Below are 27,234 nucleotides of genomic sequence, written 5' to 3'. Positions count from 1 at the left end.
ATCTGTCTTAGAGGAACATGATGTCCAATTGTCTTTCTCTTCATAATGTTTGCAGCCACTGATGGCCAGTGCCTAGATCCATTGATTCTTCAGGGATTGCAGAACGGTTTCCAAACTGAATTTTAACTACCTTGAAGACCTGTTCCTTATGATGCCTATATCAGTGCTGGGCACAAAAAAGACTCCAGTGAGAATTAGTACTAATTGATGAATTCTTGCCTTTCATAGACATTGTTGGTAACTGATTGTGTTTGGATTCCTTTCCCTTTATTTCTTGTATATCTCTTGTAAATTTTTGGTTTGTGTTACCATGTGCTTCATATATACCAAGCTATGTTTATAGCAGTGTATTTTAAGTTGGTGGTCGCTTAAGTTTGAACACATTCTAAAATCACTACCATTTTTACTTAACCCCTCCACGTTTGTGGTTTTGTCATTATTTTTTGCTTCTTGTGTGTGTCTGTGTTTGTGTGTATCCCTTAATTTACTGTTATAATTACACATGATCTTCCTACTTTTGCCTTTTAACTTATAACACTCATTTGGTAGTGATGAAGTACGTCAGCTTTTTCTTGTCTGGGAGGCTCTTTATCTTTCCTTTGATTCTAAATGATAGCTTTGCTGGGTAGAATAATCTGGGTTATATGCTTTTCATCACTTTAAATATTTTGTGCCAGTCTCTTCTGGTCTGCAAAGTTGCTATTGAGAAATCAGCTGACAGTCTTATGGGAGCCCACTTTTGTAGGGAACTAGCTGCTTTTAAGAGTCTCTCTTTGCCTTTAACCTTTGGCATTTTAGTTATGATGTGTCTTGGTGTGGGCCTCTTTGGGTTCTTCTTGTTTTGGACTCTGTGCTTCTTGGACTTGTATTATGTCTATTTCCTTCACCAGGTTAGGGAATTTTTTTGTCAGTATTTCTTTAAATAGGTTCTCAGTCCCTTGTTCCCTCTCTTCTCCTTATGATACCCCTAAGATGCAAATATTGTTAGGCTTGATGTTGTCCCAGAGGTTCTTTATCCTCTTTTTTTGTTGTTGTTATTCTGCATCCGAGGATATTTTTTTCTACTGATTTTTAGAGAGAGTGGAAGGGAGAGAGGGAGTAGGAAAGAGAGAGAAACATCAATGTGAGAAAGACATATTGATTGGTTGCCTCCCACACACTCTCTGACTTGGGCTGGCGATCAAACCTGCAATCCAGATATGTGCCCTTGACAAGGAATTGAACCCTTGACCCTTTGGTGTGCAGGCCAATGCTCCAACCACTGAGCTACACAGGCCAGGGCTAAACTATCCTCATTTTTTAAAATTCTTTTTTCTTTTTGCTGTTCTGATTGGGTATTTTCTGCTACCTTGTCTTTCAAATCACTGACTTGATCCTCTGCATCATCTAATTTGCTGTTGATTCCATCTAATGTATTCTTCATTCCAGTTATTGTATTCTTCATTTCTGACTGGTTCTTTTTTATGGTTCCCATTTTCTTTATTATGCTTCCTATCTCTCTGTTGAAGTTCTCACCGAGATCATCTATACTTCCCCTAAGTTCATTGAGCATCCTTAGAATCAGTGTTTTGAACTCTATGTCTGGTAGACTGCTTGTCTCCAATTTGTTTAGTTCTTTTTCTGGAGTCTTGTTCTTTCATTTGGGACATGTTTTTTGTCTCCTCACTTTGGCTGCCTCCCTGTGTTTGTTTCTACATATTGGGTAGATCTGCTACCTCTCCCAGTCTTGGCAGAGTGGCCTTATGCAGTAGGTATCCTGTGGGGCCCAGTGGTGCAGTCTCCCTGTTCACTTGAGCCAGGTGGTCCAGGAGTGTCCCTTGTGTGGGTTTTGTTTGCTTTCCTGTTATATTTGAGCCTTGATCTCTGTTGGCACATCAGTGGGTGGGATTGATATTCAGCTGATTGGCTGTGAGGACTGGCTGTGACTACAGCAGAGAAGCTGTTGTGCAGAGGCTGACCCCACGGAGTGGGATTTGCTTTAGTGGGACTCTGATGCCTGCAGAGTCCATCCTTTGGGTGTGTTATTTGTGGCAGTAATTGGGTGGTACTGGGTGTAGCCTTGTGAGCACAGGTGTGTTTGGGCCTCTTGGAAGAGTCCTTTGTACAGACCAAGGTCAGCCACTGCCTGTGTTCAGCCCACGGTCACTTGGTAGGAGCTACAAAGTGATCTGTGGTTGGTAGCTGCCTGTGCTTGGAGGCACCTGGGAGTGGTTATGCTGTGACCGAAGTCAGCTGCCATTAGTGCTAGGCATGGGCCATTTAGCAAGAGGTACAGGGTACACCGAGGCCAACCCCTTCTTGTTTGGGGTTTGTGGACCTTTGAGAATTTTAGGAAAGTCTGCAGCTTAGGCCCAAGCCAGACACTTGTATGGATTAGACTCTGAAAGAAATTCAGGTCGGGTGTGTGAATTTTGTAGGGTAGAGTCTCAGACAATCATCATGGTGGGATGAGAGTGGTGTTAACCAGGTTGTTGGAGTTTAAGATTTGGTGTCAGGCTGTGGGGCGGTAGAGCTCAACAAAGGAACAATGGTGCCTCCTGGCACTTTAGCCCAGGAGAGAGCTGCCTCTCCAGCCCTCTAATTCAGTTCCTCCCCATATGTCCCTGGCACTTTTCAAGCTGCTGTCCCTTCTCTGGAGCTTAGGGCAAGTGTATGTGGGTGAGTGAGTCTGGCTCAGGCCATTCAAGAGGATGCCTGGGTCTACAGCAGCCCTCAGTCTCACCTGGACTGATTCCCTGCCGATTTTCACAGCCAGGTGTTGTGGGCACTCCTCGCACTAGTGTCTGGGCGGGGGAGCCTGGTGTGGGGCTGGGTCTTCTCTCTCAGACCTCCAAAGCCGAGATATCCCTCTGGTTCTTAATCGCCACACTGTGCATCTCTACCCCTCCTATGAGTCTTGTTGTGGCTTCTTCTGTATACCCTTAGTTATAGGGTTCTGCTCATCTAGTCTTCAGGTGATTCTCAAGGATGGTGGTTCTGTAATGTAGTTGCAGTTTCGATGTGGTCATGGGAGGAGGTGAGCATAGACCGCATTTACCTCCTCTGCTATCTTGACCTGGGGAAGCTTTGTTTTAGGAGAAGCCCAGCCAAGGTTGTTTATCCCAGCAGGCCATAGCATTTGCTAGAGAGGAAGAGATGAGTAGAGAATAGAGTCTTAGGTATGAAGTTACCTCTCCAGGCCTGACTCATAGTTTACCTGCCTCCCTACAGTTAACAGCATCCAATGTGTAGATCTTGCCTATTTATGTATTTATTAGCTTGCGTGTTTGATAGCTGCAGAGGCTTCCTCAGAAGAGTGTAGTCGGGGGGTTGCCAAAAATGTACCCTGGCTGGAAAAAGTGTTCTTAATAGTTAGCTGCTTGCTGTGCTGCAGGGTCTTGTGCGTCATTTTGACTCCTCCCAGTGGGTGGCTCGCTTTGTGTGTAGTACAAGTGGCACCCTGAGTTTCACTCCAGTTGCTGTGTGCAGGGTAGCTGAGTGTAGCGTGGTGACTGAGTGGTGAACCCGCATTTCTTTTTGCAGCTCCTCAGTTAGGAAATCACCGGGACCTTGTTCTTCCCGGTTAAATCTGGATGGTTTCAGACTGTTAAGGGCTGCCATTGTAGCTGGCAGCTCGTCGTGGTGCCCTGCCCACATGGCCACGCCCTTGCTTTGGCTGAAGTCCTCCTTAGTTGCCATTCTGTTTTACACAAAAACCAGGTAAGATGATGAGATGTGGCATAGAGTTGGATGGGCTGACCCACCAGAGGCCTCCCAAAAATTATTATATGATTCCTGATGATAGTATAGGTTGACAGTTTTTAAAAAATCATAAATTGATTCTAAAAGAAATACATATTTCTTGTAGAAAAATTTGGAAAGCTCCCTTCCCTTCCCAACAAAACCAAAGCAGAATAAGAATTACTTTCACCACTAAGATGTTTACTGGTGCTATCACATTGGGCTTAGCTTTTCCAGCTTTCTTCTTTGCACAGGTTTACACTTTTAATATAAAACTATGTGTGCTATTTTTATCTTGATTTCCCCCCACTTAATGTGTGAGGAACATTTGCTCACTATCGCATTTTTTGTCCTAACCCATAGCCGAATGTGTCTGCAGAGCGCAAGCAAACCATTCCAGGCAGCAGGCTGCCTGGGAGATGCTGCTGTCATCAGTCAGGGCAGCGTGGCTTCAGGTTTGGGGCCCCAATCACATTCTTTATGGTCAGAGGTCACAGATTGTCATCTTTTGAAGGATGGCTTTGATTTTTAAAACCAGCCAATTATTTTTCACCACCCAGTGCCGTATGCTGGGCAAGGCCGAACTTGAGATGTGGCTATAGCAAATGAGATTAGGTTTTTCTGGGTGACTTGTAGGGGGAGGAAAGAGGATGAGAGTGAATACTGATTGGACAACTATGACTGCTCCACGATTAAAAGCCAGAGCTTTAATCTCTGCATGAGCACTGAAAGTGTGGAGTGGTCCTCAAACCTTGGGGGCTGGGGGCAACAGAATCTGCTGAGGAGCTTGGTAAAAATACCCATGAGGTCCGAATTAACAGGGCTACAGGGGAGAGAGTGTCAAGGGGACATGAATCTTTTTTGTAATTGTAGTAGAGACTGCTCATTTCCTATTCAATCCCTGTGCCTCATTCCTCCTTAATTTTGTTTGGCGTGGCTGTGTGCCCAGCTAAGAAATTCTCACACGCAGTCTCTCTTGCAGCTAGGAATGACCATAGGACACAGTTCTGGCCTATGAGAGGGAGGCATACATAGGCCCCTAGGGAGAGCACCCTTTCATAAATAGAATAGCAAAACCCTTTGGCCCTTGTGCCGTCTGCCTGCCTGTTTCACAGACCCTGCCTACTGGAGCAGCCACTGCCTTGCAGTTAGAGGGGTAGAAACCACAGGCCACTGATAGCAGAGCGAAGAGGACACTGAGATCCTGGGTCCTTCATGCGATCCTGGAGTGGCTGCTCCAGCTCCAAACTTCTTGCTCCTCGATTTCTTCTTGTTCATGAGAAAAATACCCCCCATCTGTTTCAGTGACTGTTAGTTTTTAAATTGCTTGTAGCTGAGTGCAGTCACAACTGATATGGTAATGTTTTATTAATTTGCAAGGGAAATGTTTTTACATGTTGTGTAATTAAAAATGAAAAATAATTTAAATCCCCACAGATTTCTGTGCCCCACATCAGACTCCCTGAAGTAATCTTTGGGGGATGAGACTCACGTCTCTGTATTTTTAATAAACTCTCCAAATGCGAATCATTTCTATATGTGTTAATACTATATCCCTATTGTATATATGAGAACAGTGAGGCCCAAGGAGGTTAAAGAACTTTACCCAATATATATATATATATATATTTAATCTTTATTGATTTCAGAGAGAGGAAGGGAGAGGGGGAGAGACAGAAATACCAATGATGAGAGTCATTGATCGGTTGCCTCCTGCATGCCCCCGGCTGGGGATCAGTCCCCGGGCATGTGCCCTGACTGGGAATCGAACCCCAATCTCCTGGATCCTAGGTCGATGCTCAACTGCTGAGCCATGTCGGCTGGGCCCCAATATTTTTAAGTGAGATTTGCATCCAGTACTGTCTGGTTTCAAAGTGTGCTCCTTACCCTCTTCCCTCAGAGAGGGCTGGCTTTTCCTGCCATAACATAGCCACAGTACTTCTGAAGGGAACTCTAAAATAGAAGATTCAAAACTGTTTCTGACACGGTTTTACAGTGCTGTCCAGGACAGCATCACTGCAATGTGTGTATCCCCAGGAAATGAAGGGATGTATGGTTTCTGGCACATTTGTTAAAAAGTTGCCACATAAATTATTGGTCTTGTCTTCTTTTGAAACAAAAGTTCTTTGAAATTAGTTTTTTCCATAGACTTCCTAGGGTTAAGTCCCTTAAGGATTACTAGAACATCTCACCCTGAAAGTAATGATGGTGGTTTTGTGAGTGTGGAAGACGTATTGCTAGCGCAGTCTCCCGTGAGTTACCAGAACTCGCGGCATTCGTGTATGCCAACTTAGCCATCAAGGGCGGACAGATGGCACCTGCAGTTCCTCAAGGCGCCGGGCAGCGCCGTGCGTTCGTAGCAGACACACCGGCTGGCCTGGAACAGGCTCTTTGGGTAATATGGCCACCTCAGGTCATAATAATGTGGTTCGCATGGGTATTTGGAGACCTGTGTGGGAGGAAGGATTTTCTGATGGGCAAGAGGACCTTTCCTGTGTGAAACGGGGTCGGTGTACTTGAGATCCCTGAGGGGCTGGCAGCGTTGTGTAGATAAAGTGTGGCCTGGGAGTTAGGAGCTTCCTGGTCCGGACCTGGGTCTGGCATAAAGCCACTGCCTCTCAGGATCTCTTACTTAAATCCAGATAGTTGGCCTTTCAGACAGGGCTCTGTTACTGACGCCCCCCTCTGCCAAGCCTTCTGGGAAATACTTTACTCTGTTGCTTTCAAGGAGCTTCTTTTCGGGTGGGGAGAGGAAACGGATATCCAAGTCTCTTTAGTAGCACCTATTGTCCCCCTCCTTCTTCTGAGGGCTGCTATATGCCAGTCCTGTGCCAGGCTTTTCATTTAATTCTTACAAAAGCTTTGCGAGGTGTAGGTATTATTATTCCTGTTCTATAGATTTAGAAACTGAGGCGCAGAGAGATTTAGTTACTTGCTTGGGGTCATGTAGCCAATAAACAACAGAATCGAATTTGAGCTCCGGTCAGCCTGACTCCAGACATCCTGTGCCTCTGATGCCTTAGCTCGGAGGTGCTCTGCCCTGGTGTGCTGGAGGAGTACCGGGAGTGTGGTGGAAGGAGACCTCTTTCCACTGGGAGAGTTGGGGAAATCTTTGTAGAAAAGGCAGCACTGAAAGAGTTTAGGGTGATTAAAGCTAAATTTGAGAAGGTTGGGGTATTTTCTGGGAATAAGGAGGAGTCTGGTTTGATTAAAATGTGTATTTTCTTGTGGGGATGGGGAAGGAGAGGAAGAAGGAAATGAACCTGGGAAAGTAACTGAGACAAATTGTGAAAGGTTCTCAATGCTGGGCCATAGAAAGAACATTTCGTATTTCTATAAAAATGTTTTGTTGTGTGTTTTTTTAAGTTTTTATTTTATTTTATTTTTAAAATATATCTTTATTGATTTCAGAGAAAGGAAAGGAGAGGAATAGAAAGATAGAAACATCAATGATGAGAGAGTCATTGATTGGCTGCCTCCTGCATGCCCCCGACTGGGGATTGGGAGCGCAACCTGGCGTGTGCCCTGACCGGGAATCGAATCCCGATCACCTGGATCCTAGGTAGACGCTCAACTGCTGAGCCACGCCTGGCTGGGCGTGTAAAAATGTTTTTGAAGATGTTATATTTTGTGCTGTTCATTACTCCTGAATATAAGAATGTCTGCAATAAATTAACCTGAAAACTTAGTGTCAAGAAAAATGTCTTCTCCTGGTGCAAAGTCTTTTATTCTGCCTTAATCACAAAGTGAGGACTGTGGAACTCATTGTCTTTCCCTTTTTGCCAAGCCTACCAGGAAGATCAGGCTTGATTTAATGACTAATTGTACTGTCTTATCTCCCTGGTTCTTGGTAAAAGAATTCACCTTTTATTTCATGTGGTCTCTAGTATTTTATTTTATTATTTTATTTTATTTTATTTTATTATTTTATCTGCCTTGGGTACAAATTATTGATAACTTTTATAACTTCCTTTTCAAAGTAGAGGATCTATTTTAAGTATGGTTTTGTTGTGTGTGTGTGTGTTTAATTTGAAATAATATCAATAAAAACCTTGGTTTATTCAGAATAATCTTTGTACAAAGTGTAGCTAAAAAAACCCACATTTCATTTTTAGGACTGAAAATAGTTCATAGACGCTATTATTTTCAAATTAAAAAATAGTCATGAAAAATAATCTGTAGTTTATTTTATTTTATTTTTTTGCAGTGAATGACTGATATCTATAAATAACATTATGCAAGAACGTCTCAAACATATTGAGAGAAAACAAAATAAAACAATCATAAAAAAAGAACCACTTATTTGTGACAACCACCAATCTTTGTTTACACTATGTACGCTCTTTATTTTTTTTTCATCTGTGTAAACTCTTTTTTTTAAGTTTCTTTATCTTTATTGTTGAAAGTATTACAGATGTCCCCTTTTTACCCCCATTGATCCCCTCTACCCCACATCCACCCCACCCCCAGGCCTTCCCCAGACCAGTGTCTGTGTCCATGGGTTATGCTTATAAACATGTAAGTTCTTTGATTAATCTCTCCCCCCCTCCCCACCTTCCCTCTGAGACCTCTCAGTCTGTTCCATGCTTCTATGTCTCTAGATCCATTTTGTTCATCAGTTTATATTGTTTATTATATTCCACATATGAGTGAGATCATGTGGTACTTGTCTTTCTCTGACTGGCTTATTTCACTTAGCATAATACTCTCCAGGTCCATCCATGGTGTCCCAAAGAATAAAAGATCCTTTTATACAGCTGCATAGTATTCCATGGTGTAAATGTCCCACAGCTTTTTTATCCACTCATCTACTGATGGGCACTTGGGCTGTTTCCAGATCTTAGCTACTGTAAATTGTGCTGCTGTGAACATAGGGGTGCATAAGATCTTTGTGATTGGTGTTTCGGGTTTCTTAGGATATATTCCTAGAAGTGGGATCACTGGGTCAAATGGAAGGTCAATTTTTAATCTTTTGAGGAACCTCCACACTGTTTTCCATAGTGGCTGCACCAGTCTGCATTCCCACCAGCAGTGTACCAGGGTTACCCTTTCTCCACATCCTCGCCAGCACATGTCGTTTGTTGATTTGTTGATGGAGCCGTTCTGACAGGTGTGAGGTGATACCTCATTGTGGTTTTAATTTGCTCCTCTCTGATGATTAGCGACGTTGAACATTTTTTCATGTCTCTTGACCATCCGTATGTCCTCTTTGGAGAAATGTCTATTCAGGTCTTTTGCCCATTTTTTAATTGGATTGTTTGTCTTTTGTTAAATTGTATGAGTTCCTTATCTATTTTGGATATTAACCCTTTATCAGATGTGTCATTGGCAAATATGTTCTCCCATACAGTGGGCTCCCTATTTGTTTTGTTGATAGTTTCTTTTGCTGTGCAGAAGCTTTTTATTTTGATATCATCCCACTTGTTTATTTTCTCCTTCTTTTCTCTTGCCCTGGGAGGTGTATCAGCAAACATGTTGCTACAAGAGATGTCTGAGATTTTGCTGCCTATGTTTTCCTCTAGGATTTTTATGGTTTCACGTATTACTTTTTTTAAAAAATATATCTTTATTAATTTCAGAAAGAGGAAAGGAGAGGAAGAGAGAGATAGAAACATCAATGATGAGAGAGTCATTGATCGGCTGCCTCGAGCCTGCAACCCGGGCATGTGCCCTGACTGGGAATCGAACCCCGATTGCCTGGATCCTAGGTCGACGTTCAACCGCTGAGCCACGCCTGGCCGGTCTCACGTCTTACATTTAAATCTTTTATCCATTTTGAGTTTACTTTTGTGTATGGTGTAAGTTGGTGATCCAGTTTCATTTTTTTGCTTGTACCTGTCCAATTTTCCCAGCACCATTTATTGAAGGGACTGTCTTTATTGTATGTTCTTGCCTCCTTTGTCAAATATTGAGTATAATTCCTTGGGTCAATTTCTGGGTTCTCTGTTCTGTCCACTGATCTATATGCCTGTTCCTGTGCCATTACCAGGCTGTTTGATTACAGCGGCTTTGTAGTATAATTTGATATCTGGTATTGTGATCCCTCCAACTTTGTTCTTCTTTCTCAAGATTGCCATGGCTATTCGGGGTGTTTTTTGGTTCCTTAAGTATGTTTTAATGCTTGGTAAGAAGAAGTTTAGACTGTCTGTTGCACTGTCATAGGGAGAAGCAGAAAGGGGCTGGAACAGGGCAGTGATGTGATCAAAACTTCCTGAACATATTGATGAACTGCTTGCAAGAGGCTGTTGGGAAGGGCATTTTCTCTCTTGCACAAAGGATGGAATTAGTCTCTGGGAACCCCTGGAGTTGCAGAGTACCTAGAGGGGCCTGCTGGTGTGTGTCTGCCATGGGGGCTCTCTGCGGTACTCCTTGCCCTGCCAAGTTTGAAGTCATGTCCTTCGCATGCCCAGACCACCTTTCTTTTCATTTGCACAGTAGTCTCTGATTTGGCCATTCTCGTAGGACCACCAGTTTTTTGGCTCTTACCAGGAGAATGGACTAAAGTTCGCGTGTCAGCAATTCTCTCTACCCCATTTTCCTGGAGCATTTAAGGAAACCCTCAGTGAAATGGTTCATAACAAGTAGAGTGCCAGCGGCCCAAATCAACATGAAGAGCTGTCCCATATGGTCTGATAGCCTGAGAACGTCAGGCTTGGGGGTGTCATTTCTGAAGATCCAGAGTGGAATGATTTAGCTTGGTGCTCTTGCCTCCCTCTGCATGCTCTGGCATGGGCTCTGTGTGTATCTGCTGGTGGTCTTCATGAAGTCCCAGGGCCTTCCTCAGAGAGCTGCTGCACATCATTTCCTGTAGGTACCTCACACATCATAACCAACTTGCTGCTGTGACAATTCATGGTGTATTTGGCTTTTTAAAGTGTTCTTATTAACAGCACAGTTAAAGCACCTGAAAGGTTGTAGGGCAAGAGTGGTATCTGACTTGGGTTAGGGATTCATGAACCTATTGAAAGTATGTGCACAATTGTGTGTGCCCTTTTCTGGAAAGGACTCACCAGATTCTCAAAAGGAATATTTTCTTCCTCTAACATTTTATCGAATAAGCCTTTAAGAACCACCACCCTGAAAAAGTGACCTTCTGTGGCTTTCTTCTGGACATTCTTTTTTTTTAAAATCCTCACCCAAGGATATTTTTTCCATTGCTTTTCAGAGAGAGAGGAAGGGGGAGAGAGGGAGAGAGAAACATCGATGTACGTCAATTGGTTGCCTCCGGCATGCACCCTGACCAGGGCCAGGATTGAGCCTGCAGCTGAGGTACATGCCTTTGGCCAGAATCAAACCCGGGACCCTTCAGCCCGGGGGCCTGATGCTTTAACCACTAAGCCCAACCAGCGAGGACTGGACCTTCTTGAATATCCATATCAAACCACTTCCCCCAAAGCCTGCTGCTCAAAACAGCTCTAAGCAGAAGGGATGCAGAGATATCCAGACTCTAGGGTGGGAGACCAGCACTGGAGGACAGTGGCACTGGCTGTGCAGCCACCTGCAGAACCCCTTTATTCTCAAATGCAGTCTCCAGTCTTAATGGGCAGTTCTTGTCCTCCCAGCTGGGAGCTGCTGAGTGGTGAGGCTTTTAGGTTTACAGACTGTGCTCTTGCCCTTCACCACTGTGCCAGCCACTGAGAGCAGCCATCCAGCATTCCCCTCAAGTGGCAGAGGAAAGGCCCGTTCTTCAAGCTAGTTGTGGGCAATATCTTCAGGCTTGGTATTAGGAACCATAGCAATAAGACTTAGGACAAGCTCATAAAACAAAATGAGATTTTTCTCTGTAGTCTGGACTGGAAGTCGCTTGATTTTGTTTTGCCTTGTTCTCTTTCTTCCCAAGCCCACAGTTGCAAAAGCACTTGATGAATCAGAAATGGAAGCATGTTCCCTGGTAATCACAGAGGACTCTCTCTCCTGAATGGCTACTGAGAGCTCAGGGAATTCAGCTGGGGTGTGCTCGCACACTGGGCGCCAGGGCTTGCTGAGAAGAGGCAGTGGAGCCGCCCGCCTGTGCCCTCTTTTGACCCTTTCGTTGTGTGAGTGCGCGTTTTTACCTCGGGATTGGTAAGCACGTAGTGTTCTATGCTGCCTGTTTTTCACTTAGCGTTCCTATACCGATTTCCACTTAGCAACTTGGCCAGAGTATTTATCTTTTTTAAAAGCCACGTAGCATTTTTTTGCCTTATTGGTGTCCCCACGTTGCTTAGCCATCTCTCATTTGTTGGGAGCAACAGAGTTTCTCTCGATTAGGCATCTGCAGAATCAGCTCTGTCCCTCCTCCTGACTTATTTCCTTAGAGGTATATTGCTGGGTCAAAGTTATGAATGGCTTTGTGCCTTTCCTATGGATTTTTTTTATTATTTTGGGAAATTTCAAACATGTACAAAAAGAGAAAGACTGTTATGGTGAACTCCTATGTAATTATCAGCAAATTTCAACAATGATCAACTCATGGCTGTTTCAGCTCGTCTACAGCCCCACGTACTTCTTCTATCCTGGGTTATTTTTCAGTAAACCGCAGAGGTCATGTAATTTCATCTAGACCCATGTGTGTATTTCTAACGGATGTCCACTGATGGTTGTTGGCACCAATTCAATTTGGGGTGTGGTGAAGAAGGAAACTTTATTCAGTGCAAAACAGCTCCATTGTGATATAGCAGGTCTGCTGTGAGGCAGCCCTGGGGGCCAAGCCCCCCTCAGGCTACATAGCTCTGCTCCCCTCTGCTCTGCTCCTCAGTGGTCTGCTCTACTCCTTGCCAGTCTACTTTGTGCGCACTGGTTGGTTCCACTATGCTTTGTGTGCCCTGTTCTGTGCCTGTCCACTCTGCTCTGGTGAGATATCTTAGGTGTTTCAGCTCTAGACCAGGAAACACACTCTTTGGTGGAAAGGGAAAGTGTGCTCCTCTAGCCAGAGTGGAGCTGGTTTATATGAATAGAAGTCCTTGCCCCTGGTCCCTGATTGTTCTGTCCTCATGCAAATGAGGACTCCAAATCCTCACAGTTTGGTACAAAAGGCACTGTCCTGATTGGTCAGAAGAGAGTTACTCTGGTTGGTTGGAGCTGCACAGCTCCTATTGGATGGGGAAAACCTCAGTCCTACTGGTTGAAATAGGGTTCCAGGGGCTCCTTTATAAGGGCTGGCTCAGGTGGCAGGAACATGGTGCAAGCAGACAATTCAGTGCAGGCCTCTCTCTGAAGTGCAGTTTGCATGAGAGGCCTTTGTGCAGAAATGGCTGCTGGGCTCTGTTTCTTAAAAAAATTGAGCCTCGTCAGTCACCAGGAGCATTCTTAGTAGGTATCCTTTTCAGGGTTTACAAGGATAAAGAATCTTTTTAAAAGTATAATCACAGCTTCATTATCACATCTAAAAAAATTAGCCATAATTCTTAATATGACAAAATAGTCATCTAACTGAAAGTTTAAGATTTCCCAATGTTTTCTGTGGCCATTCTCAGGAGGCTCGTGGTTTGCACCCATGGGCTCTCTAGGGAAGGTTTCACTCAACACGTCATCCCTAGGTTAGGAATTCTTTACCCAGAAGGGTGCTGTCTGCAAGTCCTGGTCTCAGAGAGGAGGCCTTTGGGGCCTTGCTACCTGTCCCGTGTGGTTTGTGCTGCATGGGGTGGTAAATATTTTCCATCCATTACTCAGATTTTCTCTGGTAAGCCTGGCTGTGTCACTATATCCACATACTGGCTTGACTTGGTGCGATGTGCGGAAAACGTCAGGCTCCTCCCTTTGGACTGTACCTCATTGAAGAATGAAATACGATGCTGTTTCTTCGGTGCTGAATAAACTAGATAGATACTATGTTTATTTTTCTACAATAAAAATTTCAAGATGCTAGAAAAATGCCTATTCCTACTGGATTTTGATCATCTTATTTGCATGTTTCCCTTGGCAAGCTCTGTTTGCTATTGTTCAAGGTGACCCAGCTAGAACTACTGTTTAAAGTCATATTGTCATTAATAAGTTATATAACCTGTGTGTGATATGTCTGTGAGCTCTGAATACTGTACAAATAGGAATATATGCTTGTGTCGGGTCTCTTCTTCCTAGTTAAATATGTTTGAATTTAAATGTAATCTCCCTGTTTGTTCTTACTGTTGATATTCCTGATTTTTCTTTTAGGGATAGGAGCAATTTCCCAGGTGGTTCAGAACCTGTTGTATTTTGCTTTGGAATGCAAATCACATGTGGATATTATGTCTGCATCTCCCCCTCTGCCAGCCCAGACTGGCTCTCAGTTTGGTCTTCCTTGACTAGCTGGATACCCTACCAGGTGGCAAAAAAAACAACAGATCATGGGTAGCCCACTCTAGGACAAGGGGTAGTTAATAGGGATGCCTGGTTAGGATGATAATGCCTTTTCAAAGATACTGGGGTTAGAGGGCTTTTATCCATAAGGAAAATCATCTTTATAGTAAAAAAGGCTTCCTTCTGTTCAGGACAGCCTATTCCCTGTGCCTGTTTTTGATGGAAGAATTAAATAACTGGATTTTAGTGTTGGTTCTGAGTTTGCCATTTTAGTCTTAGTCTTTTGTAACACAATATCCCCTTTCCATCTTTATAAAACAATAATAACAAAATTTTTAAAAAATTTGCCTCTAAGCCAAATACTTCAACACATTGATTATTTTCATTTTTTACATTTCTCTTCTAGGCATTATCCATATGCATCCTTTTTAAATTTTATTATTATTATTTCTTAACCCTTACCTGAGGACATGCTTAGAGAGAGGGAGGGAGGGAGGAAGAGAGAGAGACAGACAGACACACATCCATGTGAGAAACACCCATCAGTTGCCTCCCAAACCTGCCCCAATTGGAGATCAAACCCCAACCTTTTGGTGCACAGCATGATGCTCAGCCAGCTGCATCCTTTTTTTAAGAACACTTTTGTGTCTTGTTTTCTGTACCATTACAAAATATTTCTAATATGTTTGGGAAGTTTTAAGAATTTTAAATGATACTATATTGAACATGTTCCTATAGTACTATATTGAAATGTATGTAGCTTTCTCCTTTTTTTCGCAGCTTTATTGAGATATAATTCACATACCATGCAATTCACTCATTTAAAGTGTACAGTTCAATGGTTTTTAGTATATTCCGAGCTGTGTGACCATCGCCACAATCCTTGTTAGAACCTTTCTATCACCCTGTACCTATTAGCAAGCACTTCCCATTTCCCCTGCCCTAGGCAGCCTCTAACCTACCTTGTCCTAAAGATGTGCCTGTTCTGGACATTTCCTATAAATGGAATCATGCAACCTGTGGTCTTTTTCTGCCACTTAAAATATTGTAAAATTTTAAAATATATATTGTGATAAAATATACATAACAAAATTTACCATTTTAGCCATTTTAAGTGTATAGCTCAGTGGCATTAAGTACATTCAGATGTTGTGCAACCACCATCACCATCCACCTCCAAAACTTTCATCTTCCCAAACTGCAACTCCGAACCCATTCAGCACAAACTCCCCATTCCCCTCCCCCAGCCCCTGCTAATACCCTCTATTTTCTGTCACTGTGAATTTGACTACTCTATATACCTAACATAAGTACAATCATAAAGTATTTGTTCTTTGTGTTTGGCTTTTTTCACTTGACATAATGCTTTATTTATTTATTTATTTAAATATGTTTTTATTGATTTTAGAGAGAGAGGAAGGGAGAGGGAGAGAGAGATAGAAACATCAGATTTTCTGCCTCCTGTATGTCACCCACCAGGATCGAGCCTGAAACCCAGGCATGTGCCCTGACCAGGAATCGAACCAGGAACCTCTTGATGCATGGGTCTATGCTCAGCCACTGAGCGCCTGGCCGATGCTCAGCCATATGTTGGCCAGGCGACATGTTTTCAAAGTTCATCCATATTGTAGCACACATCAGAATTTCATTCCTTTTTATTGCCAAATACTATTCCATTGTACAGATACGTCATATATATATTTTTATCAGGTGTTTTACCCAAGTACAAGAGATATTAGCAACGGAGCAAGCCCCACCTTGTTTTGCTAGAATGTTTTCAAAAGCAATTTTATTGTCTAATATTGCTATGGTGGTCATTGTAATACCTGTACGAGGAAAAGTATTCTTCTAAATCTGGTGCCTTTATTGGGACTGACATCACAAGACATTAAGCATCTAAGAGTTAATACCTGTAAATTTAGTTGCACATGGATTTTGTATCTGAGCGTCAGTCTTCTCCATGAACCTCTCTGAAGATGGAACATCTTTATAGAAACATTTTTGTAGAAGCAGCAGTAAAACAATAATTGTCTATAAATGACAAAAGACTTAGAAATGGTTAGAGTTCGTATACATGCATCTTTTTAATTTTAATTTTTATTATTATTTATTTTATTGTTGACCCTATTACAGTTGTCTCCTATTACTCCCCACTTTGCCCACTTCCACCCCTCCCCTGGCCTTCACTCTGTTGTCTGTGTCCATGGACTATGCATTATATGTTTTTCACTACTCTCTTCACCTTCTTTTATCCAGTCTCTCCTCCACCCCCATCTCCTCTGACCTCTGTCCATGTATCTGTGCCTGTGGTTTATTTTGTTAGTCAGTTTATTTTGTTCATTAGATTCCACATATAAGTGAGAACATGTGGCACTTGTCTTTCTCTGACTGGATTATACATGCATCTTAAGATCCTTCCTCTGTGAGCCTTCTGCAATGTGTACACACCTTTTGCAATACACACAGATCTTTTGTAACTTACATATATTTTCATTTTTGTCCTATCATTTCTCTCCTTATTTTGAAATGATCATTTTATTCTAAGACAATTATATTCCTTTTTCTTTATTTACCAATAAAGCACATGTTGTTTATGTCATTCCTTATCTAAAAACACATTTTATTTGTTTTCCTTCAACAACAGTATATCTTTATTTCCCATATCTTCTTTACCAAAAATATACAACCTATTTTAAATACATGTATAATTAAAGTTTAGCACCAAATAGGAGTTCCCTGTAGGGCAGATCCTCCAGTCAGTGGAGACACAGTCTAGTAATCTCCTGACAAGCGACCGCTGCCCACTGATTCACCACGCATCCACACCAGGCCAAGAGGGAGTCCATTTAGGAGAGTTCCACCTGAGTTGTCAGATTTATTACCAACCTTAGGGGGTTCACCACTTGGGGTATCCCATTCAAGAATGAGACCTGATTGTTACAAGGTAATTTTATTTACTTGCAGCAAGCAAAGGAGACAGAGTTCACATCCAAAGCTCTGTCTCCATAAAGGGAGGCTTAGCTTATGTACACTATTTGGTCAATTACACTGTTGATTTCTTCTTGTCAGGTTAGGTTTTGGTCAAGCTCATCCAGTTACAGCTGCATCTGCAAAGTACTGTTCTACATTTTAACATTCAGCAAGAGTAGCGTTTAGTAAGAACCAGGGAGACCTTGAGACCCTTGTCCTGTCTAACAGTTTCACTGTAACCTTCCCAGCAGGGGGTATTATTATTTTAAAGGAGTTAATTTAAAAGTAAGAATTTACAAAGAAATATGTTTTAAGAGAACTGGTTAGTATTTGGGGCTCCCTTACATGTTTTCCACTCTCTTTGTTCTGGTCAAACTGATAGACAGCTTCAGTAGCTTTCAGGGGATGTTTTCGGAGGGCTGGGAGCAGGCACTGAATGATTGATTGCCTGAGGGTGACCAGACAGGGACGGTCTCATTCACCGAGAAGGGGACATCTGACTTTGAAACAAAGCACCTGACTGTCTTGGCAAGTGACTTTTGCTCTGTTGTAAAAGTGTCCGTTGGCTCATGAAGCCATGTGTTAGACATGCCACACAGCTTCATGACCAAAGAAAGGATCTGAAATACAGCTCTGATGGAAAAGTGAAAGAATGAATGAATGAATGAATGAATGAATGAATGAATGAATGAATGAATGAAAGAAACCTAGTTTTCTAACATGGGTATTTTTTATTATTAGTTGCTATTCCTTTTAAGACCAGACCTCTAGATGGGAAAACCAGCTAAATTTGAGCCTTCCTTTAATGGGTTGCTTTTGACTGCTCCCCACAAATGCCTTTGAACACTGCAAAAGCTGTGGTGGTAACAAGGAGAGTTTCTCTTTACCTAGTTCTGGAGGACAGCTCTTTGCCAGAGTTAGAGTGCTGTGGCTTTGCTGAGCACAACAGGTGTGAGCCCTGGGGAACTTTTGGGAGTTTTTCTCTAGGCTTGGAATTTTGTAATCATGATTTGAGGCAAAAAGGAGACCTTCCTTTTTAGACTGGCTCATGGTGATGCCTGCTGTCCCTGGCTGGTGTCGTGGGCCGATTGGTGCCTGGTCAGAAGAACATAGCCCTGTCGTGGTCCAGTCTGCCCCTGCTCGAGAAGGACCTCTGCCTGGAGGCTGCTGTGAAAGCCTTGGAGGCAGTCACTTTCCCTTTTGCCTTGCCCATGCGAATTCAGTCCTTCCTGAGGTACAGCCCACATAATGCCCATGTTAGAATTGTAAGTCATATTTATTGCACACCCACCGAGTGCAAGGTTCCCGTTTTCAGTTTTATATCACTAATTCATTGGTACAACTATTTTACCCATTTTATAGATGACTCTACTGAAGTTCAGAGAGGTGAAGAAATTTGCCCAAGACTGACCTCTAATGCATCCGATTCAAAACCATGCGTTTGACCAAGAGCTATCCTGTTCCCCTTCTCACGGAGCAGTTCTGGTAGCGTGCTCCTGCTTCCTGCCTGCAGTCTCTGCACTCCAGTGCAGCCCCTTGCTACTACCAGAGTGATCTGTCATTTCTGTTGGAAAGCCCCTTCCGTTGGCTCCTGCAGAAAGCCCAGACTCCTTATAGAAAATGCAAGGACTCTCTCCAGCTGGCCTCCTCTTGCTGCTTCCCTTCACCACAGCCCAGCATTTCCATCCTGGCCCTGGCAGGCCTTCAGATCTCTGCTCAGCCAGTTCCTGCTGCCTGGGAGGCTCCCCTCCTCCTCCAGATTCCTGCTCCTCCATTTTACCAGGTCCTTTCCTTAGCTTTCACAGACCCTTCCTCTCCCCCTCTTCACTATTTTTATAACTATTCTTCTGTCATTTGTTGGCCCATGAGTCTTTCTTTTTTCCATGCACTCCTATTAGGCACTCATCCCACTGTGTGCCGGCTGCTTGTTTGCAGGTCTTGTGTCTGGTGACTTCCTTATGGGTAGGTGATCCATCTTGCTTATTTTTCTGACCCACCCTAGCACGGTGCCTGGCAGGGAGAGACCTCTCAGTTCAAGTTTTTAAATTCAGGTCTTCTCTGAGTATGTATGTCTCTGTAATCAGGAGCAGCTGGAACAGGGCTGGTGCTAGGCAGTGCACAGGAAATTTGCAGGCACACCTCATCTCCTCTCTGCACAAGAGCAAGGTGAACAGCCCCCAAGAGGCACTCTGGGGAAAGGAGAAATTGGCAGCATATCTGCTGTGCTTTAATGCAGTTCTAACCTGAGCACCAGCTCCCAGGGGACCTTTTATATTCCCAGTCAACTGGCCCACCTACCTGGCTGTTAGAGCAACTGCTGGGCTGAGACAACCCACTGACTGGCACCATTCTCCTGGCCTGGGCCTGGCTCCTACAGCCCCCCCCCCCCCATTGCCTTTGTCAACCCAGCCCTAAGTCAGAGTCTTCCCCCAACTCCTCTCTCACACTCTCATTTACTCCACGGTAAAATATTCCATTAAGTACAAAGATGGGAATATATTAAACCGGTGGCTTTGCTTCTGGAGAACACTCCCCAAGTGCATTTAAATCTGGATCCTCCTCAAGGGAATTCCAGTTAAAAAAGAACTTGGATCGGCAGCCTCAGGCCTGTGTGGCCAACAAGCTTCTATTTTCTCTGTTGTTTGCTCCCCTGAAAGGCTCCTTTGTTTGGGGAGTGGGAGGATGTGGTGTCCTAATTAGGCCTGGTGTGGAACTGTGGCTCACACAGAGCTGCCCTTTGGAACTGAGTGCTATAGGCAGGAGAAGAAGTTAGGAGTGGTTTTGGGGGTTTGTTGGTCTTTAAAGAAAATAGGAGATTAAAAAGAGGGGAAAACTAAATGCAGTGTGGTATTCTGGACAAAAAAGGACATTAGTAGAAAAACTGGAAAATTCCGAATAAAGTCTGGAGGTTAGTTAGTACTGTGCCAGTGTTCATTTTTCAGTTTTGACAAGTGAACAATGGTAACATAAGATGTCGGCATTAACAGAAACTGGGAGAAGGGCACATGGGGAACCTTTATATAATCTTTGCAACTTTACAGCAAAACTAAAATTATTCTAATATTAAAAGTTTATTGATTAAAAAAAGATCAAGGTGAAAAGGCTGATCAAGGAGCTAATTTAACTTGACCCTTCATCAGCACTCCCCTTACACTTCCTACCCAGGGTTTGTAGCCTCCACCTGCCAGGTCAGAAGGGAGGCAGCATCTAGGAACCCTGAGCCAGTCTGCTCTGAGGCAGGGTCTCCTTTGCCTCTAGTGCCCTCTGTTTGGGGTCTAAGGCCAGGCCTCCCAGGAAGACCTGGGTCATGTGGTTGGTAGTGCTTCTACCAACAATGGTCAACAATCTGGACTTCATTTTTTTCACCTATTAGGAGGAGGATGACCTGCCTGCAGGGGCGAGAGGGTTAAATAAGATAGTGTACGTGAGGAACTCAGCTCGGACAGAGGGCGATGGTTGGCCAACGCTGGATTTCATTCTCCCTCTGCTTTCCCGCTTTCGTGTGAAAGAAATGAGTGCTATTGCCTTGAAGACTTGAGATCAGTGGTTCAGTGGTAGCTTGCAAGTCAAGAAGCTGCCAGTGGGGAGCCAGCAGCAACACTATGCCCCCCTCTCTCCCTAAATACCCATTTCCAGAGATCCAGGAAACGTGACATTTGTTTTGAGTAACTCATGGGAAATCTTCTTTACTAGATGGTCTCAGAGACTTCTTGGAGTTTCAACTTTTGGATTTCAGGAAATTGTGCGCTGGCTGTTTCTTCACCTTATAGGTGGGCCAAGCTGTTTGGGGGTTTCCTTCTGCAATGGGAGCTCCTTGCTTCCTCTGGGCATGGAGCTCTCCTGATTCAGAAATCCAGAAATCAGGCTGGAGACATTTGCAAGATGTAAGGGCATTGAATCTGCTGGGCATAGCTGGTGGATGGCTGTTTACCTGTAGATGGCAGTGGTGACACGGGAATGCTGAAGGCACAGGCCCGATGGGAGTGCTGCTTGAACCCCTTTGAGAAGAGCTGTAATGATAATAAAAGTAACAGGCCTCATCCTGGTACCGGCACATGTCTGCTCTCTATGCACTGGGCACCTGGACCCTGCTGAGCTCCTTGGTCTTCTTCGGCCGGAAAAAGAGCAGTCATTTAGGTGATGGAGTAGAACAAAACGGTGTCTCAACAAATGCAATCCCTGAGCAACGTGGTGAAGTAGAGCAAAAGGATGACAGAACTGAGCCCCGAAAGGGTTCTGTGTGCAAATAATTATCACATATAAAGATTTCGTTCCAATTACTGAAAAGGTTCTCAACTATTGGAAATCATGGACTGGTGGCCCTGGACCAGAATCATGACTGACTGCTGAATTATGGAAACCAGGACTTTGTTTCAGCATATAAATTTGCTAGATGCCTTGATTTCCATTTTATGTTTGTGAAAATATATACATTTAATTTAATTTTGCCCTAAAATATGATCACTAGTAATATGCAATAAATATTTCCTTAAGGAAAAGTTAAAAAAAAAGTAACAGTGATAGCCCAGCTGGTGTGGCTCAGCAGTTGAGCTTTGACCTATGATCCAGGAGGTCACGGTTTGATTTCTGGTCAGGGCACATGTCCAGGTTGTGGGCTCGATCCCCAATAGGGGGCACGCAGGAGGCAGCCAGTCAGTGACTTTCTCATCATTAATGTTTCTATCTCTCCCTCCCTCTCTCTTCCTCTCTCTGAAATCAAAAAAGATATATCTATATAAATTAACAGTGATGACCGCCATGGGAGAAGGTTACTCTATTAGAGGTTTTGTCAGATGCTTTATATGTCTTATTTAGTTTACTCCTCACAACTATGTGAGAAAAGTGCTCTTATTAGCACATTTTGTAGATGACAGAAAGGCTTAGGGAGGTCAAGTTATTGCTCTGGGGTCACACAATAAGCGGCAGAACTAGGACTTAACAGAGTCTGAGCTTAGACCTCCTGCTCATATGCTGCATTGTGGTGCACATTTTTCCTGCTTCTGGCCCAAAGGGAGAATGAGTGGCAGCCAGGAGCCTGTTTCTGTCTCACCAGACTGCCCGGTGACTGTCATCCAGGGCCTCAGAAGGACTGAGACTTATCATTTCACTTATAAAAGACTCTTGTCACCAGAAGGTCAGGCCCACGTGAGGAAATGAAGATGTCCTGCCTTCCTGCAGCTCCAGCTTTAGGTATGGAATATACTCGTGGCTTATTAAGCCAACAAGACTGAAGTACCTGTCCGAACAGCATTAGCAGGGTCTTGAAAGCTCAGGCCCTGCGTGGGCTATGCTTCCAGGTATGGAGCTTCCCATAAGGCATCCCTTGGGGAGGCATTGAAGGGGGCTCTGGAGAAGAGATGGGACTGAAACAAAGCTTGGGCAGCTGGCTGGAGGGAGGGCTTTCCAGCCAGAGAAGTCTGAGTTGATTTCCTCAGGACTGGAAACAGACACGAGGCCCCTCCGCGTACAGAATCTTCCAGACACCGATGTAGTTCCCTCTTTCCCCTCCAGCAGGTGTCCTGCTTTCTGTGGAACAAGGACTCAGATTGGACCTTTCTTCAGCTTTGTTTGTTTTTGCGGTGTGTGATTGAGTTTGTAAAAGTATGCATATAAGCCCAGGGATGCCCACTCTTATCACTTCTGTTTGACACAGTATTGGAAGTTCTAGCCAGAGCAGGTAGGGAGGAAAAATAAGTAGAAGGCATCCAAATGGGAAAGGAAGAGGTAAAATTGCCTCTGTTTGTAGGTGACATGACCATATATGTAGAAAACCCTAAACATTACACGAAGAAAACCAGTTAGAACTAATAAATCCAGCAAAGGAAAGAATATAAACTCACTAAAAAACAGCTGTTTTTATACACTAACAGTGAACAATCCATAAAGGAAGTTAAGAAAACAATTTCATTTACAGTAGCATCTAAAAGAATAAAATCCCTAGGAATTAATCAAGGAGGCAAAGCCTTGTACATGGGAAAACTATAAAACATTGCTGAAAGAAAGTGAAGAAGACATAAGTAAATGGAAAGACAGTCCATGCTCATGGATTAGAAGACTTAATATTTTTAAGATGACACTACTACACAAAGTGATCTGTAGACTCAGTGCAGTCCCAATCAAAATCCCAACATTTTTTGCAGAAATAAAAAAAGCCATCCTGAAATTTATACGGAAACTCAAGAGACTCCAAATAGCCAAACAACCTTGAAAAAGGAGGGCAAATTTGGAGGGCTCGTGCTTCCCAGTGTCACTGCTTTCGGTAACCAGGACAGTGTGGCACTGGCATAAGGACACACGCATGGGACAGAGTAAAGAGCCTGGAAATAGACCCTCCCATGTGCAATCAGTTGATTTTCCACAAGGATGCCAAGACCAGGCAAGGGGAAAGGACAGCCTTTTCAACAAAATGATGCTGGGAAAGCTGGACATTCACATGCGAAAGAATGAAGCTGGACCCTTCCTTAAAATGGAAAATTTTTTGTTACCACCAAAGTCACCAGAAAGAAGAAAAAGCGTACATAGGCCAATGTCCCGTCAGAGTGTAGTGGGGGAGCTGTACAGGATGGGCGAGGGCTGGAGATTGTTCGGGCTGTTACCTCATTTGACAGGAAACCTAAGGCCCAAGAGCTTAGGGTCATCAGTGGCAAAGCCAGGACTGGAACCAAGGTCACTGGACCCCTAGCCCCCTCTGGCCTGTGAGCTCCGTGAGGGTGGAGCCAGGTCTCTTGCCTGCTGCTGCATCCCAAGTTCAGCTCTTGGTAGCACGTAGTCCGTTTGTGTTAGCCGGGTGACTGTGGCGGTCCCTCCCTGCGTGAGTCTCGGCCCCGCTGCGCACTGAATGGCCTGGGGAGCCTGCAGAGCATGTCGGTGCCGAGGCCTCGGGGTGGACACAGGCAAGAATTCACTTTAAAATCCTCGTCCGAGGGTGCGTTTATTGACTTGAGAGAGAGAGTCAGTGTGAGAGAAACATTGACCAGCTGCCCCTCGAGCACACTCGGCTGGGGATCGAACCCGCAGCCCCGTTATATGCCCGGACCGGGAATCAAACCCACAACCTTTTTGGTGTATGGGGCGACACTCCAAACAATTGAGCCACCCTGCCAGGCAGGCAAGAATTCCCCCCCCCCCACTTTCTTTTAAATTTATCTTTATTGTTGAAAGTATTACAGGTGTCCCCTTTCCTCCGCCATTGATCCCTCCACTCTGCACCAGTCCCCCCTCCTCTGTGTCCATGGGTCATGCATATGTGCATGTAAGTTCTTAGATTAATCTCGCCCCACCCCACCTCCTTGGAGAATATTTTTTAAAGGCTTCTGGTGATCCTAGACTACAGCCAAGTTTGGGAAACACTGGTCTGTATCATGCCTTCCCTGGTGCTCTGTCTAGCTGGGAGTGAGGGACAGAGGCTCAGTAGATTCCTCTCGAACTTCATAGTCTTTGGCTGGTTTATTCTGGCTTCTTGTGTCCTGTGTGCTCTGCTTAAAGAGGCATGTCACAGTGTGTGTGGTGGAGTTGCTGTCAGTTTCCTCCCAGCTCCTTGGCACCAGGGCCCAGGTATCCAAGCCACTCAGAGTGCTGTGTGTTCTCCGTTCCAGGCTGCACTGTATCAGGACTGCCTCCCTAGCTGCCTCCCCCATTATCCTGACCTCTCAAGGCAGGGTCCTAACCGGCTCCCGCTCCTCAGCACCAAGGACAGTACACAGCGCATCTCAGGTCCTGCCAATCTTGAGCAAACGGCATGGAGACCTCAGGGTTTTATTTTGCCTTCAAGTTACAGAGAAAACTCCCTCACAGTTGTCTGCAGGCTAGTTAAATGGTAATTTGTGTGCCTCCTTCTGGACCTTTTAAGAGGTGAGGGAGGAGTAGGGACAGCTGTCATAGGAAAGGACATCCTATAAAGCAGGGGTGCGTATTTGGAATTCATTCTCTCGTCTCCCCAGTGGAAGGACAGCAGCTGCAGTTAACATTCATGAAGCATGTTGGGAATATGAAGCAATAGGCAGTAATGGGTTTTTGTAGAATGTCGGGGTCGATTTTTCTTTCTACCTGACTGGTAGATGCCAACCTGCCTCACTAGCATACAGTAATCCAGAGGTTTGTCTCACAGTATTGGTGCATGATATCAGATGAGCTTCCTGCCCATCCACACGCAGCACAAAGCAACGCTGAATGCCATTCCTTTGTGCCGGCACCTCTGGGCTCCTATCCTCATCCCTGATGGCTGGACAGGTACATAATTTGGCTGATTTTTCTCCATTTTCAGCAAAAGGATGTTGCTAAATGCAAAATGCTAAAACAAGCCCTCTTTTGCCTTCTGGTGCTGGCTGCCTCTGAAGTCACTATATTTAACATCAAAGTATAGAAAGCAGCAGCCAAGAAACCCAGCCACTGTATTGTGAGGCTCCTCCCATCACTGCCTTGGATTTCAGACTGCATGGGATGGGTGGGGATGAGAGGCAGAAAACCATGGTCGAGAAGGCACTATCATTGCCGTCATGGCCAGGGCTTCAGGGCATCCCGGCCCTCAGCCTATTCCAGACGGGAGGCAGCCTTTCTGAGTAGAGAAAATGTCATGGCTGATGTTTGTGCTTTGTGCCGCATGTGCATGGGCAGGAGGCTCATCTGATACCGGGCACCAAAACTGTGAGACAAACCTCTGGATTATTGTATGCTAGTGAGTCAGGTCGGCATCTGCCAGTCAGGTAGCATGAGGATGACATATTCTTTTGCACTGAATGTTTAATGGGAGTTGTGTGTCTCCCTGCCCAGCCCTGCCCAGCCCTGCCAACCCTACTCAGCAGTGCTCTGCTCAGCCCTGCTCTGCTTTACCCTGCCCTGTCCAGTCCTGCCCAGTCCTGCTTAGCCCTGCTTAGCCCTGCCTAATCCTGTCTTGTCCTGTCCTACAGAGCTCTGTCTAGCCCTGCCCAGTCCTGCTCAGCCCTGCCGTACTCTGCCCTGCCTAGTCCAGTCTTGCCCAGACCTGCCCTACCCTATCATACCAAACCCTGTCCTGCTCAGCCCTGCCCAGCTTTGCCCTACCCTGCCATGTGCAACCCTGCCTAGCCCTGCCCAGTTCTGCCCAACCCTGCCTAGCCCTGCCCAGTTCTGCCCAATCCTGCCCAGCCCTGCCTTGCCCTATCCAGCCCTGCCTAGCGCTGCCCAGTTCTGCCTTTCCCAGCCCTACCCTGCTCAGCCTGTTCAGCCTTGTCTTGCCCCTGGCCATCAGCTTATCACGAAGACCTCTGAGAGGTCAGCCCTCTGCAGCCAGGGTCACTGGTGTTTTGATCTTGACCCAATCTGAGGGGTGGCTGGTAGGAATAACTTGCCTCATTGCATCCTGGAGTGTGTGTTTCTGCGGTGGCAGCAGGATTTATTTCAGGTTTTAATGGTTCACCTGGCCAGAAAAATGAGATTGAACTTTGCTTCCTCTGACCTAGGGCCGGACAGACTGAGGGAGCCCACGCTGAGTGGCCGCAGTTCCAGGGGCATCAGATACAACTCTGCCCCCATTGCTGGGACTGTCTTTATGAGGCGAGTAAAATAACTGATTTGCGCTCCTTGCTTCCCTCATCTGTTTTAGTTATGTTTGTGTGGCATTTGAAGCAAAATGAAAAGAAAGAAGCATTATTTGGGGGTTGGTTCTTCATAATGAAAACAAGTATAAATCTTTTAGCTTGAATACTGGAAATCCTAGTAATTGAATAGAATGCACTGGCCCTGGGATAAGTTACCGTGCCGGTGAACCACTTCCCGCTATTCTTAGAGGAAGAGAGGGTGAATATAAGGTTAGTGGATTCTGCTGCCAAACTGAACTTGGAAATGAGATTTCGTTGATTTAATATTTCCTCTATTAACCTCCCAAGACAATGTCCCTGTGGCCCTATCAAAGTGTACCTTCGGTGCCTTTTCTGTGAGAACCTGTGCTGTAGCCCTTGCTGCGACAGGGACAGATGAGTGCAGGAGGCCCGTTAGCCAGCGGGCCTCTCCCCTTGCTGGCTAAGGGCAGCAAGCCCAGGCCCGCAGGCAGAGCTGCTTCATTCGGATTGGCCTTCTTCGAGGAGGCTGTTGGGTGTGGGACTGCAGGCACTCCTCTGCCGCATGTGGCTGTGGGAACAGGTCGCATCTCCTGGGAGTGGACACCTTGAAGGACAGGGCTGCTCAGAGCCAGTGTGGCAAGAAGAGTAGGGGGCTGGAGGCACAGATCACTTCATCTACACACCTGCCTGCTCAGGAACCCTGCTGTAGCCTCCAGATTGCCGGGGCCTCTCCTGCCTCTGGGCAAAGCAC

General features: G+C 44.9%; 1 protein-coding gene and 1 pseudogene across 3 annotated transcripts in view; both read left to right on the top strand.

Moving 5' to 3' along the window:
- Window positions 1-27,234, top strand: part of TOM1L2 (target of myb1 like 2 membrane trafficking protein) — a 118,908-nt gene that overhangs the window by 28,993 nt on the left and 62,681 nt on the right. The window lies entirely within an intron of this gene.
- On the top strand, window positions 20,885-21,485 carry LOC148091174 (small integral membrane protein 26 pseudogene; annotated as a pseudogene).

The sequence above is a fragment of the Miniopterus natalensis genome, chromosome 17 (assembly GCF_054644295.1).
Source record: "Miniopterus natalensis isolate mMinNat1 chromosome 17, mMinNat1.hap1, whole genome shotgun sequence".
In the NCBI taxonomy this organism is placed as follows: Eukaryota; Metazoa; Chordata; class Mammalia; order Chiroptera; family Miniopteridae; genus Miniopterus; species Miniopterus natalensis.
The sequence above is the reverse complement of the archived record's forward strand: the minus strand, read 5'-3'. Positions and strand labels throughout refer to the sequence as shown.